The 7209-nt window shown below is 34.4% G+C and overlaps 1 protein-coding gene across 1 annotated transcript in view; it reads right to left on the bottom strand.

Annotated features, from left to right (window-relative positions):
* The window catches only part of LOC124637644 (calmodulin-A-like), a 176030-nt gene that overhangs the window by 37320 nt on the left and 131501 nt on the right, over positions 1-7209 (bottom strand). The window lies entirely within an intron of this gene.

The following is a 7209-nucleotide window of genomic DNA, read 5'->3' as shown; positions in this document are numbered from 1 at the left end:
GAATGGCTTAAGTAACCATTAAATGTCTCTGAGTGGGGAGGTTAGTCCTTTACACAAAACCACCAAAATATAAAGTAAAACACCACTTATTACCCATATTTTCGTTTTCAAAAAGGTCATTGACAAATATTATAAAGACCGGTACAGAAGGACCAAAATTACCAGCAATAAACCTATAACAATCACAGAAAAAAGCCTCGGGCCCTTCAGACGACACATTAATTCTTTTCCTTGGAAATCGGACAAAGGCCCTTTCAGACCAGAGGGAAAGAGGGTCTTAATTAACACATGAAACGAGCCGCCTAAGCTTAGCGTTCACAAAGAAAAGTATACTGCTTTGTGGCAACTCTTAGGAATTTAGTGCGGGTTTCATGAATTTTGTTGTAAGAACGAAAGCTTGGAAAATTAACAGAAATAATATTTTGGGGGAAATTATACTTGGGGTCGGTTGTATTATGTCTGTTGTAAATTAGTTCGCAAAATATGAATGACTGATTTCTCAGTGTCTATCTACTTTGATATAATTAACTATTTCAAATGACCAAGAGTAAATGACGTCACATTTACCTTTCTGACAATTTTTATTGCAGTTTTAAATTATTTTTATATTCATATCAAAACAAAAATATTGCTACAGTTATTTCTACCCACAAGCGGATCAGCTAACGACTGAAAAAAAATCAACAAAGGCTGCCTAACTTCCAACAGTCATTAAATTACACTTAATTTACATGACAGTATCAGGAAATATTTCCATACAATACATATCTCTTTTTCATTGAAACTCGTTGGAATGTAATTTTATCCCTTTGTATATTCATAACATACGTTTTTTTTATGATCTATAACATATTTTATTGGGCCGTATTTTATGTATGCTCAGGTGAAATGGCCATTGTGCGGAAAATATTCGCGCTATAATAAATAGGTTACACCTGGGACATTTGTTCACGGATAGTAGCTTAGGGCATAGAGATTAGGCTCATGCATAATCTAGATTCAAGTATCTAGGAAAGTTCTGTTATATAAGAACGTGCAAACATCGGTATAATAATATGAAGAGCTAAAGAACCCAAATCAATGAGTTTTGAGTACATAATTTGAGATTCTCTGTCAGTATCGTTGTGATAATTAGGTATCTACCTAAGTATTTTCTTGCGAGACTGTGTCTTTTCATAAACAGTATTATTTTGAGTAAAACTTTTCCTAAATGTTAATTTTTGTTACCGCATCTCATTTTTTTACTCTATGTCTCTATGAAATACCAAAAGACTACATAGGCAATCCTATCTTTAAAAGCCACAGAGAGAATAATATATGTGTATTTACTCGACTATAAGAAAAGAGGGCGTTGCTCGTTGTAAGCAATACGCCCGAGGTGCCGCCAACACTCAGACATTTCTTTCAGAAACCTTAGGGCTAAGGGCTTGGCAACATCGTTTGAAAACCTTAAGGCCCGTACAAGAACCACACAGGAACAAAGCAGGCTTTTGCTATACCTAAGTAGGCATAGTAAGTATGGCGTTATCAAAAGACTGCAATATCTCATTTTTATAGGAAAACTAGCACTTTTTCCGCAGTTTCACCCGCGTCCCATAGCCGGATGGTGACAAAAAACCTTCTCCCGGGTCTAAGTTCCTAACCTCCCCTCCAATTTTCAGCCAAATCGGTCAAGCCGTTTTCATGTTATGTCGTGACAACGGAAAGTGGGTTTCATTTTTATTTATATAGATTAATGTTAACGTTAATATAAAACAGGAAAATATTTGTTTCACAATTACATAGCTACACTTGAAATTAACAGAATCATCAAAATCAGTTCATCTGTTTTAGAGCTACTGTGCTGTCACACACATCGAGCAATAATACTTTTTTGGATGGAGACACATGATGAAATGATAACCTATATATTTTGTTATTACATATCGTTTCATTTTGCAAGTATTTGTAGACAAATAACATCACTTCAAGTAACTGTAAGTAAAAACTTAACTTTACCAAAACTATAACTTAAATAGCCATCCAATATTCACCTAGAGAAAGCAGAGCGCTTCAGTAATCAAGTCCGCGGCCTCACAATGGAAATTAACTGTCATCGCTCGAGTATTCGGATACTCTCGACAATTGTCGGCTGTCATCGGCAATTGTTAGCTGGTTGTGACAATGACTGTTTTGAAATTTCAGCTGTGTGAAACATTTTCATTATTGTTATATCTGTACTTGATATTAATACAGCTGAAGAATTTATTACTTTGCTTAATGAAGCAAATCTTAGGAACTACTGGTCCAATTTGGTGATTTTTGTCATAAACGTGCAAGATGCAAGAATGTATCAATTAGACAGCAGCTAGGAATCTGGAAGCTTGTTCCAGAATCCTAGCTGCTTTGAGAAAGTATTTAAAATCCACGAAGTGATTTTAGCACGGCCCAGAAATCGAACCCTCGAACCCTAGACCACAGCAATTGCGTTATGCGACTACTAGACCAATGACGCAGTTTCTTGGCGCTTATTATTTACCACGCCATCTTAAAAACTCTAACAAAGAATAAATGTCCTAGTAAATGACCACAACACTAAATTAAAATTCCTATCACTTCAGAAGAAAAGTCTGCCAGAATATACAGCGTCAGTAAATAAGCCAGATAAAATATGAGCGTAGTTATTAAAGGTGCTTATTGTACCTTACCTTTGTATACACCCATTTATCTTTAAGACACTAACAATCTTGTTGAAACAGTCTCTTTAATCTGTTAAAGGACCTTCATAAATATCGCTGGGTATCAAACAAACTGGTCCTAAGTACACACGTTGTAAAGTAAGGTACTTATTACGTTGCGGACGTAAAGACCAAAAATTGAGACGTTAGGATAAAATTGCCTGGTGCTCGTATATTTTTAATGTTTTTATCCGAAGATGGAAAGGCTATTTTATTAAGGCTAATGTTATGTTTATTATATACAATAACTGTATTGAAGATACTCGTATTTAATATTGTGGACTTCTATAAGTAGTACCTTGCTAGCATCAAAGTACAATTTTATTGAAGAACCGAAGCTGTCAGTATTTTTACGGAAAATCTATGAAGTTTATTCGTTTATTCAATGTGCTAATATCAGGAATTTAATGTCTGATTTGAAAAAATATTTCAGATAGTATACTCGAAGTAGTTTCTATGAGACATAGATGTAACCACTGGCGGAATTTATGAGTATTGATTGATTTATCAACCTAATGAAATCAGCACGAGGCCTCACAGATACCTACATTATATACCACAATCATAGAATACTCCCAAAATGGTTACAACACTTGATTTCAAATCAGACTCAAGTCGAAACTAATTCAAGATAATTATGATAGTTTCTGACGCTCGCAGCTGGGAATTTCACACTTCGGGGGTAGGAAATAGGTTTTTGGGTCACAGGACCGTTTGCAAGGCGCCATTTGTATGGTATGATTGGGTATTCCAAGCTCTGGAGACTGGGTTTAAATGGAACTGGAATATTAGTCAGTTTATACTTTGTTTGGGTGGAGTATAAATATTGGAATTTTTGTGTGGTTGTTTTTTAATATTAGACTGTTAGGGGCTATTAAGGTAGGGCCCTTATTTTTAAGTATATTTAACAGATCAATGAAAAAATGTAACTGTCTTGGCATCACTTTTGAAAAAAAATTGGTAAGACTAAGATGGATGGATCGCGGAGTCTTAGTAATGAGGTACTGGTTATAGCCTCTAGGTACAAAAAATAATAATTACATTATAATATCATTAAAGAAAAACCTAATATTTACCACTCCAACAAACAGAATTACAGGGCTTATTTTCCACACACCAAGACTACGATAATCAAGAAAAATACCACCGCCAACAAATAAAGACACTTCATAAATATCCAAAACACCTCGTTGTCTTATAAACCTGTATAATATAACAATATGGCGGAACCTAGCAACCGAAAGTTGATATCGGACCCTTAATATAATGGCGTGGGTAAGTACGGAATTTACATAATAAGGTTAACAGTGCTCTTTATATGGAATAATATCATTTACAGCGGTGTTACGTACTTATTATTATTTTGTGAAATATACAATAGGCTGTTGTCTAGGGGATTACTGAGTATATCTACAGGGTTACTTGTAATTCGCTGATTAGCGGACCCTACGTATGTTCACTAAGTCCCGTAAACAGAGCAATACCTTTCAAGATAGTTTAACTTCCACTCTTTTTATAATGCACTCCAAAAATGTTCATTTAATACTAATTTCTGGAAAAGTTTATACTCTTTTTTTCTCTCTGTTACATTGCATTTTTGACATATAACTAATCTAAGTACTTTGCCCATCCATAGGGACCGCACTATTAATATTAATATTTTATTGCTATACCTTCAGATTTCCTCCTTTCAATTACATATTACGTCAAATTAAAAGTAACGATATATTTTAGTTGATCAAAATAGCTCGTTAAAATTTTTCGACAGGAATTTTTCACTATAAAGAAGTGAAATGAAAGAGTCATTACGTCACGAAAGTAGGTAAATATATATAGTGCCAACATCCAAACCCCCACAAAGAGATACTTTGCTATAAAACTCTTTGCATGTGGTAAATGGGCTTTATAATGGATTCCTGTCCGAAGCAAAAGGTTTGGGTCTATTCCCCAACCTTTTGGGCTCAAAAACTTTTGGGTAAAGCTTCTAGCTTAGAAAATGTACAAAATGTACAACGTTGTTCTGTATTATTAAGACTAAACGGTCATTTGTGGTATAAAATACATTTTCATTCATAAAGTATTAATCGTATTTCTGTGTATTTGATTTATAGCCGTCCCGAGAGTTATTTCAATCAATCATGTTTGTTTCTCAGGCTATTTACTGTATTATCTACTTGAAGTTTTTTTTACCTTTTTGGCATCTGTAACTTTAAGTTTGCCATTTTAATTATCAAATATAACTAACTACTTTTAAAGTCTAAAACCTTATTTCTAACTTTAGACAGTCAAAAAACACTTATAGGAAAGATCACAAGAGAAACCTCTATCTATTGGCTAAATAAATTCAATGCACGTCTCTTAAAAGGTATTGATAACAGATAAAAAATATACCTACTTACGATGGTGCATAAAAGTTGACTTTTCAAAAGAGCTCCAACCAACATTACTTTGCAACATGTTCCTAAGATACGTATAAGCTTGGAAACTTTGCGACATGATTCCGTATGACGTTGCATAAATCTTGCAACTGCACCGTTGCAAGATTTATGCAACTATTAGTTTTAAATTTCGCTTTCCCTGGCCGCAAAGTTGCAGGAATTGTGTCGGCTTAGCAAGATTTTTAAGTTTATCTTTAGAATGTGGGGAAAAAGATTTGCTTCTCGTATGCACTTTTTGCAGTCAATGTTGTGGAATTTTGTGAATCCCAGAGTGCAGTTGGAAATGTTGTTTTTAAATCCTTGAAATAGGTTGAATTTTGGAAGTGATTTTATCTAAGTAAATGCTCGGGATTTTTAGTTATTTTTTTCTGCTATACACTACACTAGTGTTGATTGAGATAAAAAATGCGTGACTGCTAAATTAATAGGACGAGTCCTGATTGATTGAGGTGATTTCAAAATAATTTATTAGGTAAATCAAGTAGTTCTAGCATTTCGGCTACTCTTGCTAATCATATTCTAAGTGATCTAAATTATTTTGATATCTAATGACTAGAATCAATTGATGATTGATCTAATTTAATACAGCACATTTGGTTTTTGAGCAGTTTAGATTCATTATGCTATATAAGATATCTCTATCGCTTTAAGGTTGGCTGTAAGAGAACCCAATTCTGGGTTAAGCTCGCCGTTGTACATAACTGTCTGTATCCCGTATGTATTTACTGTTTAGTGTGCAATAAAGAATAAGAATAAGTATGTAGATTAAAATTAGTCTAAGCTTGATTGGAAATGAAATAGTTAGATTATACTTTTGTAATTATAAATTTTAGGCGTTAGATGAAGACGGGTTGTTTGACCATATTTTGCTATTAGTAATTACTAACACAGAGCTTAACAATTTTCATTATGTACTCCAGTTTTCATTATGGCAATATAGGCATAAATCATTTATAGATCTATGAGAGTACTTTGGGGTACACCAAATATCTACCAAATATCTACCAAATATCTTCATCTGATAACTTATACCTTCCATCCAACGCTGCTTGCGACGTTCTTCTTCATCAAATTCTTCAGATGATTTCCGTAGTCTATTGATAGATTGTAAAAAATCTACAATGATGTGTGTATCGTGAAGTGTCGCCACTTACCGTTCGCAGTTTCTGATTCTACGCGGATGGAGATGGGCTACTGCTAAAACAAACTACATTTTATTACGCGTATGAATAGTGACAAGAATATTTTTGGCAATGATTTTTATTACACCGACTTTCTTTTACGAGAGAATGGAACAACTATTGGGGTTTGCAGAAGATGTGCCTACTTCAAGTGGGAGTGTTATAATGTGGAATTGCTTGAAAGGTATAATTTTGTAGACCAATGTTATAATGAAAAAAAAAGTTACCCAACAAGGTATTTTATACCCTAGATTCCACTGCTATTTCAGCTGAAGAATGTTGAACTTTTTTCAGTACTGGTCCTAAGTAGAAAGTTTGTCGGAAGGAACGACTTAATTCGATAATGATAAGTATTTTGACCCAAAACATAACAAATTTGGGAAGAGACATTTTAGGGGACAATATTGCGGATAATAAAATTACGGAAAGTATCCATTAAGATAAAAGGATATTGCCCGACTTTATCTATAAAAATTGGAACAGAGGGTTTCTAGGAACACTTTGGAGAAGAGAGTAGAATTCATGTTGATACCGAAAGTCCTGTTAAGACAGGTCTATTTTGATACCCTGGTTACAAACATTTTAAGCTACAAAAGCAGTACAAATGCCACCATAAAAATCATTGCCATCTAACAAACGAAATCAAATGCTCTGAAATGGACAGGCGTGATCAAGCGTTTACTTTTCATTACCTGACTTACACTCCTAAAGCTACTGGTGCTAGCGCTCCGAGCCTGAAAGAAGAAACATTCGTTCCTATACACTAGCACACACAGCTTTTGTCACAACGACCAAGAAGATTGACATGCTCAATGAACAAGCTGTTTTCGAGGCTGTACAACGGTCAACTTTTAACGTGTCTGAACAGACGCA

The sequence above is a fragment of the Helicoverpa zea genome, chromosome 16 (assembly GCF_022581195.2).
Source record: "Helicoverpa zea isolate HzStark_Cry1AcR chromosome 16, ilHelZeax1.1, whole genome shotgun sequence".
Classification (NCBI taxonomy): Eukaryota; Metazoa; Arthropoda; class Insecta; order Lepidoptera; family Noctuidae; genus Helicoverpa; species Helicoverpa zea.
The sequence above is the reverse complement of the archived record's forward strand: the minus strand, read 5'-3'. Positions and strand labels throughout refer to the sequence as shown.